Below are 13,398 nucleotides of genomic sequence, written 5' to 3' on the forward strand. Positions count from 1 at the left end.
CAAAGAAAAGCTCAAGAAGTAACAGTATTTCAGCCATTTCACAGGAACGCCCTTGGGTTTACCCAGTCCATTAAGTCTTGCAGATAGCCCCAGGTGTCCATGTTAGATGCTGTTAAGACAAACTAGCAGCAGCTTTTAGGCTCTCTGTTTGGAACGTCACCGCTCGCGAGATGTGTGGGAGGATGTGGCTGGACAGGTGGGCATGAGGGAATGGCCAGAGGCATTTAGCGATCCGATTGCTGTTGTAAAGGATAACGCATTTGGTGTAGAGCACAGGGTCTTTTACGGAATTTTGAGTTGGGCGGACTTCATAACGATATGGTCGGTCCCCAGCGTTGATTCGCCGAACTTAACTCTAAATTCCCATTTGTCTTTGTGCGTTCTGGTGAAAATAACAAAAAGTATGGTGGATCAGCTACGACAAAGGACGGTATAGACGGTGGCTTCAACAGCTGTGAATGAGGGAGATGTCTGGTCAGTGTGGGCGGGGGGGGGGGGGGGGGTATTTGGCAGAATGCGGGTCATTCTTATCGAGTTGATATGCTCAAATAGGCCCTGGGAGTGTGCACAAAATCTAGACTGCATTTTGTACCATTCTCGTCATTTTCCATCCGAATACTAATGTGTGTAAATGAACATACGTACGCTCAACTCAATCGTTTTTACTCGCGTACACACGATTTCGTATCGAAGGTCACATTAAGGATGCCCCCGCCCCTCGCCTGTGGAACTGTGACCTCAAATATCAGTTAGAGGGCATCAGGCTGGGGGTATCTGGGGTTGTGCAGGCCGGCTGAGGTTGGCCCGTATCTCAGCCAGAGAGCACCAGACCGGACAGTCGGCTCCGCATCGGTCTGAGCCCTGCGGTCCATTTCCCGAACACGGGCAGGGCCGGGCCGGTGCTTTGCATTGGGGTCACTGAAACAATGAGGGTGTCAGCCAGAGGTTCATAGGGTCTGCTAAGGGGTTTGTGTCGGCAAGTGCCCTGAGTCGCCCGAAGAGTTTTGCGGGGAGTCCCTGAAAAACCGTTCAGGCGACTCAGGCCACCTGCCGACACGGAGTCATGTAATGATCTGAAGAAGGCCCCTAAAGGGCACGTCGACACCAAAGATCAAAGGCCCTGTTGGATTCGGGCCCGGTCCCCCCAACCCGTGGTTCCGGGACCTGACATGTCGACCAGACAAGGGTTATCAATTCCTATTATTCCTTTTCTATAGGGCCTTGATACAGAACCAAACAGTCGGCTCCGTGCCAATCTAAGCCTTTGGGACCCATTTCTCAAGCAGGAATGAGGCCGGGGCACGCGATCTGCAATGTTCGGTGCCCCGGACACGATAAGCTGCTCTTGTGTCGGTCAGAGGGTCCAGTGCCCAGCAGGGATCCTGTGGTGACAAGTGTCCCGAAGTCGGCGAGGAGCCATGTTTAAAGGTGTCCGAGGGGCCTCTCGAGACCAAATGTCAGGGGCCCGATTGGAAGACCGAAGATCCAAGGGGCTGGCTCTTAGTCGCATTAGGGATGCAAGCCCGTGGGGCCGCGACCTAAAATATCAGTCAGAGAGCCTCTTCCACCGATAGCAGACCCACCGGGCAATGCGGGTCCCTATTTCATCCAAAGACCACCAACACCGAACAGTCGGTTCTGTGTCGGTCTCAGCCCAGGTACCCATTTCCTAAGCAATGACGAAGCCGGGCGTATGATTTGCATTTTCCGTGGCCCCCGCAACAATGAGTGCCCTTTTCAGGGGCCCACAGTGCCTAACAGGAGGTCCTGCGTGGGCAAAGGGTCCCGAGTCTGGGAAGCATTTGTTGAACACGCGCAGGAACAGGACTTCGAATGCCAGAGAGCCTCTGCGTTGTTCGGGGCCCTCTGACAATGAAGGAGATATGAGGGGCCGTGATGAGTCCACAACGAGGTAATGAAAGGGCCACGTATCAGTCAGGACCTCCAGGAAGGAACGGGGTTGCGTTGGTCGGGTCCCTCTGACAGTGAAGGGGATATGAGGGGCTGCGATGAGTCCACAACGAGGTAATGAAAGGGCCACGTATCAGTCAGGGCCTCCAGGAAGGAACGGGGTTGCGTTGGTCGGGCCCCTCTGACAATGAAGGAGATATGAGGGGCCGTGATGAGTCCACAATGAGGTAATGAAAGGGCCACGTATCAGTCAGGGCCTCCAGGAAGGAACGGGGTTGCGTTGGTCGGGCCCCTCTGACAATGAAGGAGATATGAGGGGCTGCGATGAGTCCACAATGAGGTAATGAAAGGGCCACGTATCACTCAGGGCCTCCAGTAAGGAACGGGGTTAAGGGCCATTTCAGCGAAATACCCGTTAAGCCGAGCCCCAATCTACGCGTCAATTATTGGACCTCCTGCGGCGATAAGGGGCCTTGTTGCGCCAATGAGGACTCGTGTATCGATGATCATCGATCACCACCATGCTCATCGATCATCGATCATGCCCATGTATCGATCCATTTGCCCGGGTCAGAGGGCCTCCCGAGTAGGGATGGGGACCATTGTACGATATATCCCTCTAAGAACCTCAGGATCGACCACGGTACCGCGTCCCTGTGTCGTTAGAATGGCTGTCGGTAGAAGCCCCAGAATGACCCTTCACACGTAATGACCCTTCAGCGATTGGCTGGGAACAATTATATGCCCCCTTGTGTTTTACCTACAGGACCCCTTTCCCGGACGAAAACGTGAGGGGTCTCATCAGTATTCAAGGGATTTCTTCAAAGCTTTTATCCGACCCATTTAAATAGACGGATATCTGGAATCAGAGCTCACGCCAAGCAGTGCTTGTTGAATGAGCTCTAACCCCTACCATCCGATAGTGCAATTTCGGGCAATGGCAGAATTTAGTTGCGAATTCAGGGTTTTGTTTCAGGACTGAAGCCCGCCCAACTAAGGCTACACCCTTGATCAACAACACTACACTTCGCTGTGACAAGCAGGTGGGGCGCTTGCGAAGCATGTATCACCGAAGCATGTTGTCACCGACCGACTTCCTGACACCATATCGCGGCACAACATAGTATTTCAGGAAACCGCCTGCTTGAGGTATGAGTAGGTCCGCAGGGTCTCCTTGAATAATGCACGTTCATCTGTCAAACGTTTAGCGTAACCTAGCATTTTAACAAGATAGTCTCGTTAATGCTGGATCAAATGCTAATGCTGATGTGTTAAGCCGCTTGTTAATATTATGCATAGCCGCTTCGTGTGGTGTGTAGCCGCTTCACGCCTGATGTTCAATGAAATTATCAGCATCGTTTATTGAGCTTCGCCTCATAGGAAGGAACTGATTGCCCCTTCCCCTCGTAAGTCGGCTGTGTGGTTTCCCAGCTGTTTCAAGTTTGCGATTTGGTACTCTATCATTGGGGGTGTATTGCCCCATATATTTATATTCATGCCAGTTCCCACAGTCTTGCCCGGGCAGCGCAGACGCCCGACTACATCACGTGACAGGCATCTGGGTGTGAGTCTCGGGGGTGGCTGATCGTCCGACTACAGCACGTGACAGACATCTGGGTGTGAGTCTCGGGGGTGGCTGATCGCCCGACTACAGCATGTGACAGGCATCTGGGTGTGAGTCTCAGGGGTGGCTGATCGCCCGACCACACCACGTGACAGACATCTGGGTGCGAGTCTCGGGGGTGGCTGATCGCCCGACTACAGCACGTGACAGGCATCTGGGTGTGAGTCTCAGGGGTGGCTGATCGCCCGACTACAGCACGTGACAGGCATCTGAGTGTGAGTCTCAGGGGTGGCTGATCGCCCGACTACACCACGTGACAGGCATCTGGGTGTGAGTCTCGGGGTGGCTGATCGCCCGACTACACCACGTGACAGGCATCTGGGTGTGAGTCTCGGGGTGGCTGATCGCCCGACTACACCACGTGACAGGCATCTGGGTGCGAGTCTCGGGGGTGGCTGATCGCCCGACTACACCACGTGACAGGCATCTGGGTGTGAGTCTCGGGAGTGGCTGATCGCCCGACTACAGCACGTAACAGGCATCTGGGTGTGAGTCTCGGGGGTGGCTGATCGCCCGACTACAGCACGTGACAGGCATCTGGGTGTGAGTCTCGGGGGTGGCTGATCGCCCGACTACACCACGTGACAGACATCTGGGTGTGAGTCTCGGGGGTGGCTGATCGTCTGACTACAGCAGGTGACAGGCATCTGGGTGTGAGTCTCGGGGGTGGCTGATCGCCCGACTACACCACGTGACAGGCATCTGGGTGTGAGTCTCGGGGTGGCTGATCGCCCGACTACAGCACGTGACAGGCATCTGGGTGTGAGTCTCGGGGGTGGCTGATCGCCCGACTACAGCACGTGACAGGCATCTGGGTGTGAGTCTCGGGGGTGGCTGATCGTCTGACTACACCACGTGACAGGCATCTGGGTGTGAGTCTCGGGGTTGGCTGATCGCCCGACTACACCACGTGACAGGCATCTGGGTGTGAGTCTCGGGGTGGCTGATAGTCTGACCCAGCAGGTGACAAGCGGCGGGAGGCGAGAGAGTCTCCACGGCTATACCGCGAGATCGTGTCGAAGCGTTGGATGACATGTAAGAGGTTGTCCGGATAAGTGTAGAAAATATGAAGTGAAGGGGCGTAGTTTCACAAAATAATTTGGGAGGCTGAACAGTGAAAATTATCCAACCTATCACAAAGTATGCCAACGAAGAGATTTCTAGCCAGACTACATCTACTTTCTTCCCAAAGTTTTGGAGGCTAGAGCCCACTTGGGGGATGAATCCCCCCATCCCCAGCCGAAACCGCAACCCTGATTATTTGTCCAGTTAGGTGAAGCGGTAGTCCCAAACACTTATTCCTTCGTTGTTGCTCAATAAGCAAAACTTCCACATTTTGACGTTGCACGTTCTCTTATGTAACAAAATTCTGATCGCTCAGATAAAAAGGTACCCTTTCAAGTATATTATCCATATCAACATTGCTCCTGCATTTTGTGGTTTGTGTAAATACGCCATCAAAAGTCAGGCCTATATGGGTCCATGAATACAGTTGTGTGCAAAATAGAAACTCTCTTGCATTTCCCCTTATGACTGGCACACAAATGCAAACAGCATGTTAACGGAATCAGCAAAACCTGCGCTGCTTTTCGGCATTGGGTTTTTATGTTGTACTCAGCCGCTAAGGCTTTATGTTGTACTCAGCTGCTAAGGCTTTATGTTGTACTCAGCTGCTAAGGCTTTATGTTGTACTCAGCTGCTAAGGCTTTATGTCGTCTCGCTTGCCGCTCACGCTGGAAGGAAGGGCGGGTACCATGGGGAATCGAACCCCGTACCTCTGGTTTCTCACACACGCAGCTTAACCGCTGCCCTGCCGATGCCCTAGTCTCTGTTGTTCATGGTGTAGTCTTGTCGTGCTAGGTGGCCCCATCGGACCAGCAGGGAGCATATGCCACCATTGGTCCACAATTTCTGGGAACCCTCCGGGAGAACCTCCAACTTTTTGTGTTTTCTCGGAGATCGCGTTTATTCTTAGTTCTCTGTCCAAGTCTCAACAGATGATTGGACATCCCAGGTAGAGACTACTCGTAGATGTTTTTGCTAAGTCAGGCCAGAAAGCAACGTTTTCGTAGCTGTGGTACTTGTCTCCAAACTTTATCAGACGTTGTCGACATTCGTGTGTGTGTCTCAACGTTCATTGCGCCTTCCCGTAGGCCATCAAGTGTTCACTAACTTCTCTTGACGTCCTTAGCTCTCGATATGTCCACCCAATAATTAGCTCTCGATGTGTCCACCAAATCATTAGCTCTCGATATGTCCACCCAATCATTAGCTCCCGATATGTCCACCCAATCGTGGCGTTCTATCCTCTTCAGCTGGGAGCGAACTTATGGTAAAACATGTCCTTACTTTTGTTGTAGAGCCTCCCTCCATCTTGCACTTGCACAAGTGTGCCTCAAAAAGATCCACTGTGATGAACGCCTGGAAGAAATCAAAGCCATAGTACAACCTTCCGTTAAATTCTCGAGATAATAGCTTCATGTTCGCAGATATTTTTGTCTAAACCGAGTGTTTCCAGCTTTCGTAACATTTATCACACAGCATTTTGACTCATTTGTGCGTTGGAAACTGACGACAGAGCATACACAATGAAAAAAGAGAGCTAAATAAAACGTCTTACCTTCCCAGTGGCGCGCGGGGGGTGAAATGAGAATTCTTCCGCAGGAGCGGGCACTTCAAATAGAAATTCTGTGTTATTCAGAATGACCTTGAAAAACCGGCATCGCTGATGAAATCATACGCCTCTCACGTAGCGGTGATATTTGCAAAGTTTGTCCATTTCACAATTTCACGAAGTGTTAAATAAAAAAAAACAGGTGTATGAACCATTTCTTGTAGATTTAGAGATTAGTGTGGTAACTCATATATCATGATAAGGCTACGTTTATCAGGTTATTTGTGCTTGGAGTAAACATAAGGCCCCTTGATGAAAGTAATCACAAAAGGATAAAAGAAGGGTTAAAGATGTTTCGCAGGTTTCTTTGCGGCCTCTCCTTTCAGTACTCATGACATTATAAGGTTAGGTATGTGTACCCGAAATAAAAAATCAGATTGGCGGTCCAGTGAAGACTTTTTGGGGGACATCTACTTTGTGGCCGCGGGTGCGCGGAGGGTATATATTACAAATACTTTTTTACACATACTACGTGACAGCTTTAACCCTCATTGTTCATCACAAGGACATGTTCCCCGTTAGGATTAAAGTGAATGTTCCACGTATGAAGACATTTAAACAAGCATCAGGTATGTGGAACAAAGCTCATTCATAACTAATGGCATACTTTTATGTGGAAAACACTGCTATTGATAGTAAAATCTCTCTTTTTAGTACATATGCTCTTCAATACGTCATTCTTATAGCGCCAGGGAGCGTCTGTACAACACCCGCTCGTATTTCTTAAATCTCCCAAGAGGTGGCCGCGGCGGTGCTGGAGGAGTGCTGAACCAAATATCGTTAGGTGCTTGTTTTTTGGCCATTTCTCGTGGGGTTCCTTCATATTTATCAGTTAGTTAAGGGGCTTTATTGTATCCACATGCTCGATTATATTGCTATTCTTACGTCATTCGTTTACAAGTTTTATTTCTGTGCACTTCAGCAATAAGTGAAAAGTACAGAATGACATATTGCCTTTAGCATCATCTTGCTGACACTGATCACGTCTATCCTCAGCGCTACGAATTTTCAAAGCGGGAAGCACCTTCGACACCCAGGCAGTCGCGGCGGGGGGGGGGGGGGACGGAGAGGACCCAGATGTTGCTGGGCTTTGCCAATATTTGCGTCGTACATTCAAATTCGAATAAAATAATTCAGTGATATCCCACGACTCAAAAATCCAGTATAATAACAATTTCACAGAAGTCAGGAGGGATGCATTACAGATCATCATGTACCAAACCTGGCTGTCCCGGCTTAGAGCTTGAGCTGTTATTGACATATCAGGCAATACGCGGTGGCAGTTGCAAAGTTTGTCCATTCCGTTTTACAGCGGATTGCCCCCCCCCCCCCCCACATCCGAACGCATATGTGTTCAGGTGTGCAGCGCTCGTCTGTGTGGCTGTGCGACTGCATAATGTTGTCTCAGCCGAATTATTTATGACCCGTGTTGTTACGACCCTCGGCTGCCGAACGCGCAGTCACGCGCGTATGGAATATAACTGCTGCGCGGAGGGACATTCAGCAGAAAAACGCGACTGTACAGCCAAGTCGTAGTCAACGGCAGGCCGGCGAGCGGGCTCGGCTTTTTGCACCGACAAAATCCACAAATTTGCAGCGGATCACCTCTCACGTTACAGTCAATTTTATGTGTACATATCACTCGGTGTGGGCGACAGCGTGTTGCTTTCGAGATCAATTTCGAAAAACGCAACATGGGTCGCTTCGAGATCGATTGCTGACGTCCTTACGGATCGGACAGTGCTGGGCAGCATGGATGGTCTGTAGACAGCACGGATGCCCACTCGTTTTTGTTTTGCTTTTTGGCGGGCCACTGCTCTCCCAATATTATATGTGACCCCTCCCCCCGCACCACGGCGGGTCTGGACTCCAACCTTTTAGAGTCTAAGTATGTATAAGCAGGACATTAAAGTAAGAGCTCAAGATCAAATAACTGTTAAATGGTGCTTAAATTGTGCTACACGTAAAAGGAACAAAGGCGATGCAAACGGCGATGCGAGTTTAAGTTTTAGTTTAAGTTCAGCGCAGCTAACGAAGCTCGTTGAACCTTTAGAGTCCCGCGCTCACGCCATGTTTACTGCAGCATCTCATGTTTTACTGCATTTTGTGTGGTTACCTGCACCCTGCGGGCGTCTTGTTTGCTCTGGGCTAGTTTTGTGTTACTGCCTGAGTATTGTGGAACTATCCGGCAGTGCTTTAAGTTCTATAGATCACAACAAATTGCGTTTCGTGCGATATTCGGCCCTGACGTGTTATCGGAGAATTAAAGCATACTAATCGAATATTAGCACCCAAAAGTTTGACCAATTTACTAGTCGCTACAGTCAGGAGAATTCTTCGAATGTGCCGGCCCCCGCTTTGATGTGGATATTCCATGAAACAGTACGAAAACATGACGATCGACACCACGCAAATAAACTGAAAGCACTAATCGTCCGATACTGATCAGCAAAACAGCACGAGGGGTTTCGAACACACCTATCGCGAATGCTGCGTTGCAGTTTGAAGCCCGCCTTGCGGCTTCCTCCCGGGGGTTTGCGTGGCAGCCTATAGTACTCGCGCACATCAATTAACACCATTTCCAAAGACATACACGTCCAACAACGGCTAAAGCTACATAACATCGACCCGACACCGATTGCCGAAATGTTTCCGTTTGCCGTTTTGACCATCGAGGTCAAACAAAATGTTTATCATGCCCGGCGACAACATTTCCCGATGAGATAGAGCGAGGAAACGTATTGGAGCAGGAATGTAGTTTCATACTCAGCTGGGAGTGATTACAGTTCCCCGACTTTGAGAGGAAAGTGGGTCAAATCCTGTGAGAAGTCTGCTGTGCATCTTAAAGGTAGGTTCAGCCATTTTAACCGCTCAGTGACCTAAACCTGTTTTTCCATTTCAAAATTGCATATTTGTGGTAGAGGCCTCATGACCGTCACGCGCGACAGATTCCCCAGCACAAGTACCTCACCGCCTAGCCCCCGGCGCAACTCCCAAGTGGAAAGCGTCTCAGTTAACACGCGCTCGGGCGGGGGGTCAAATTGACCACCACCGGATGTTTTTCCAGAATGGTTTCCGAACGGCGCGGTGTAGCCGCGCCAAAGTATGCATAGCTGTTCACAATTGAATAGCGGATCGTTTGATGTAAAAATGTAGATGTACCTTGTAAGGTCACTGACCTATGGCGGGTCAAAGTCAGGCCTTGGTTTCAGCAAAGTCAATTTCTAAGGAATCGTTCAATCCGATGCAACAACGGATTGTTTGACGAAGCTCTACATCTTTGAGATGCTTTATCAGGCAGCACATGCATTGCATGAGCAAATTAAGTTGACCTAAGGTCATGCATGAAGGTCATACCAAGGTCAAAACCAACCTGTTTTATCGTTTAGGGCTTGCTGTATGGGATATTTTCCGGTGCTTATTTTGAATTCATTTATAGCAGGAACCGCATCATGTGTCTTCACTTGACGTCTTGGGGGTCATAATAGGTCATTGACCTAAGATGGCCCTGGTCGACATTTTTTTTAAAGAACATACTGCCTAGCGTAATCTTTGTTCCTTCTTCCAATGCAAAATTCAGGGCAATCTTGTATGATTTTAGTCACCATGACCTTCAAAACGTCAGGTAAGGTCACTGACCTTAAATGACATTTTGCTTAGAAAGAGTTATCTAGGTTCTGGGGGCACTTTGGAGACCAACCTTAAATTTGACCTTGTTTGACCTTATTTGACCCGAAGGTCATGACCTAGTGACCGCAACCTTTGACCTAAGCGGGTTCACGTACAGGTCAACACACCCTACTAATTTTGTGTCTCCAGCTTTCTTAGTTCCCGAGATCTTATGGGGGTCAAATTGAGCCCCACCCGAGCGAAGAGTATCCGGCCGGCCACCCGGGCACGTGCAAGAGGCAGGGGAAAATCGCTGCAAAATCGTTGTTAGGTGATCGCCAGCTCACACCAACCACGTGGCGGCATCACAACTTACAAGAATTTCGGCCTTATTGAAGAAAAGTTGGAAGCTGAATCGAGTACTCGTACTGCACATTGCACAAAATAATATTCCGAATGAAAGAATGGGGATCCACGGAGTTGTAGCTTCCGATTTAAAACACGTTATGTTTCTGGCGAATGAATTTGAAAACTGCGTTTTTGGAGAACAAATGCATAAAATATGGACACATTTTTTGAAATGCCTTAATACCAGAAGGAATACATCAAAACAATAGCGACAACAGAGCGTCCAGAAGAATGATAGCAAGTTTCTCCTTGGCTGGAAAAAGGGAAGGGCCTCATAAGTGTTTAATAAAGTGAATGAAAATGAGATCAAAACTTGAAAAGATCAGCCTATGTTTGCCGGAGACTCCAATCCTTTCGCAGAATTAACTAGTGAAACAAATTCCATAAAAGAAAATATTTTAAGCCCGCGCGCTTGCAATCTTGGAGGCAAAAACATCGATGGGCCGGGCCTGCAGTTTTCATCAAACCGAGCGGCGTTGGCCGCTGCAGATAGCACCAGGCGTCGGCCACTGCAGGCGCACAAAAACGACCGTCGTGAAATAATCCCTTCGAAAGCCTTTAAAAACCGATGCGTGTCGTTCAAAGATAGGACCGGACCGTATGTTTTATCTGCAAAATTTTATATCTGACCTCCGAACAGTTTAATGGTTGCAGCGAATGAGAAATGTGGCTTTACCTTTACTTTCTAGTTTCACCACCACATTCCAGCTCAATGTTAAGGTGCTGGGGATCTTAATTCGTTTCTATTACCAATCTAAATATTGCACAGGTGAAATAATCACCTGGACCGCATTCTAAACTTAGTAATCGATGACTTAAAACGTCCAAAGGTACTTCTTTCAGATGCGTAGTCGTTTTCGTCCGCCTGTTGGCCACCATCTAGTATTAACCGGGGTGGGGGAGGGGGCAACGATGCTGTGCTATCCTTGGAGACTGTTACGCCGGGGGTGAGGCTTAATCTCTGTAAAAAAAATCCGGCGGCGTCCCCCAGTGCTATCTGTTTAGAAAGCATCCACTTGGCCATTGTAAAGTTAATATCGCTGTCGGTATAGTCCATACATTCGTTGAATGCCTGACAACAACCTCGGTGTTATGCTTAATGAAACCCTGTTTTGGACATCACAACATCATGAAATTGTGCAGAAGTGCACAGGGATTCAAGTTGTCCAATTACATCACCGTGCTCCGATTCCAAAGAACCTCGTGCGTCAAACGCTGCACTCTCCAGTGTTGCTAAGTGTGTTCTCCCGCAGCACTGTTGTAGGCGCGGCGGGCGCAGCATGGGTGTTGCGTTTGAGAGCGCTGTTCAGCCAGAGTGATAGCGAAGCTTCGAATGCACGATCATTGTCACTGCCGTCCGGACTCCGGAGGTAGTCAGACTGTCTGAGCGTGTGTGAGCCTTTGAGCACAGGCTATGTGTACAGAAAGATAATCACTCAGTCACTTTAGAGCCAGCTCAAATAATAGCGCTGCTACAACCAACCTGCGTTGCGTATGACAGACAGGACGGGCACTTCGTTTCCCGCACGTTCGAGTTGGATCGGGGAGGGTCACGTTCCGTTCTGAGGCACGACGGTTAGGAACAGTGCACCCGGGGCCGCGCTCCCCATTACCAACAGCTGTCCACAAGTTGCAACCTATGACGTCAGGGGTAAGTACGTCACAACAGCTCCTGCGACTTGGAAGATGGTCGCTTGTGTATGACGTATGTACTTGCGAATGAATGGGTAGCAACTCAGGTAGGCACTTTGCCAATGGGGAACTACAGCAGGTCGAAAAGTACAGCAGGCTCGCAATGCGTGTTCATTGAAACTAACAGCGAAAAGACATTCCCAACAGGAGAGCACCTACCTAAACGTGTTCGGGGACAAATTTATTTGCATTGTCCTAAACGGTGCGTGGAGGAGTACTTACATTTTATTTTACATGAACTGTCTGGACAGTGCATTCTTGTGACTACATGAGTTAATAATAAGCAAATTTTCAAAGCAAGTTATATACATATATATATATATAAATATATATATATATATATATTTATATACATATATACATAAATGTGCATTTATAGTGGATGGCCAAAAGACAAGTGGATGAAATCTAATAAATTTGTGTACCTGTCCCCTTTTGGCGACTTCCACAACTTTGGCTCTGCAACCAGTTCGAGAAATAGACGCCCATGTGTGAATCCGTACCGAGGGCATTTGGACCGAAATCCGGCATTAAAAGAACATTTTTGTGGTTAAACTCTAAGCCTCGTTATTGGACACAGGCAAGCAAATCTAGCCATTATTTAGATATCCACTGCTCTTTATGGAACTGGAAATGGTATATTGTGATGCCCGGTGGCCATGAACGATGCTCTGGATCTTCTATGACATGTGTCCATGCGTGACTCGTTTTTTATTGTATATGCTAGTGTTTCGGTGTGAAATTGACAACCTGGCTAGTTTAGAATTACCTACTAACTTTGGGCTTTGAATGGCCAAATTTCGTTTACGTGAGGCATGCCTACGTATCTGCAGGTTTAGCACTGTAGTCATTCCATGCACCCAGGTGAGTGTAAAGTCAGTCTTGGTATTTGTACTTTAATACTGGTTGGAGCTGTTTGAATTCTTGCCTTTCAGCATAATTATTGAGTTTCAGAAGGCTCCTTTTCAGGAGCCTTCTGAAAAACCAACAGGATTTGTCTTGGACAAAGAGGATTTGCACCTGGGACCGCGTGGATCGCGTGTGTTGACTCTTCAGCAATCTCTTTAAAATGATTCATACTTCCAGATCTGAAAATGGATAAAATTCAACAATTTCGCTGAGTGTGGAATAAAAAACAGATGCATGAGCATTGTTTTGTAGATTTGAAGAAAAGTATGGTAACTCATGTTATGATCAGGCTATGCTTAACGGGTTAGTTGTACTTGGAGTGAACATAAGGCCCCGTGATGAAAGTCATTACCAAAAGATAAAGGATGGGTCGAAGATGCTTTCAGGTTCCTTACAGCCTCTTGTTTCGGTACTCATTATATTATAAGGTTAGGTATATGCATCCGAAATGAAAAAATAGTTTGGCGGTCCAATGAAGACTTTTTTGGGACACCTACCCTATGGCCGCGGATGCGCAGCGGATGTAAGTATAACAAATCAAAAGGTGACAGTTTTAGCCCTCATCCTCCGT

This window comes from Pollicipes pollicipes, unplaced genomic scaffold (assembly GCF_011947565.3).
Source record: "Pollicipes pollicipes isolate AB1234 unplaced genomic scaffold, Ppol_2.1 Scaffold_4881;HRSCAF=5763_pilon_pilon_pilon, whole genome shotgun sequence".
In the NCBI taxonomy this organism is placed as follows: domain Eukaryota; kingdom Metazoa; phylum Arthropoda; class Thecostraca; order Pollicipedomorpha; family Pollicipedidae; genus Pollicipes; species Pollicipes pollicipes.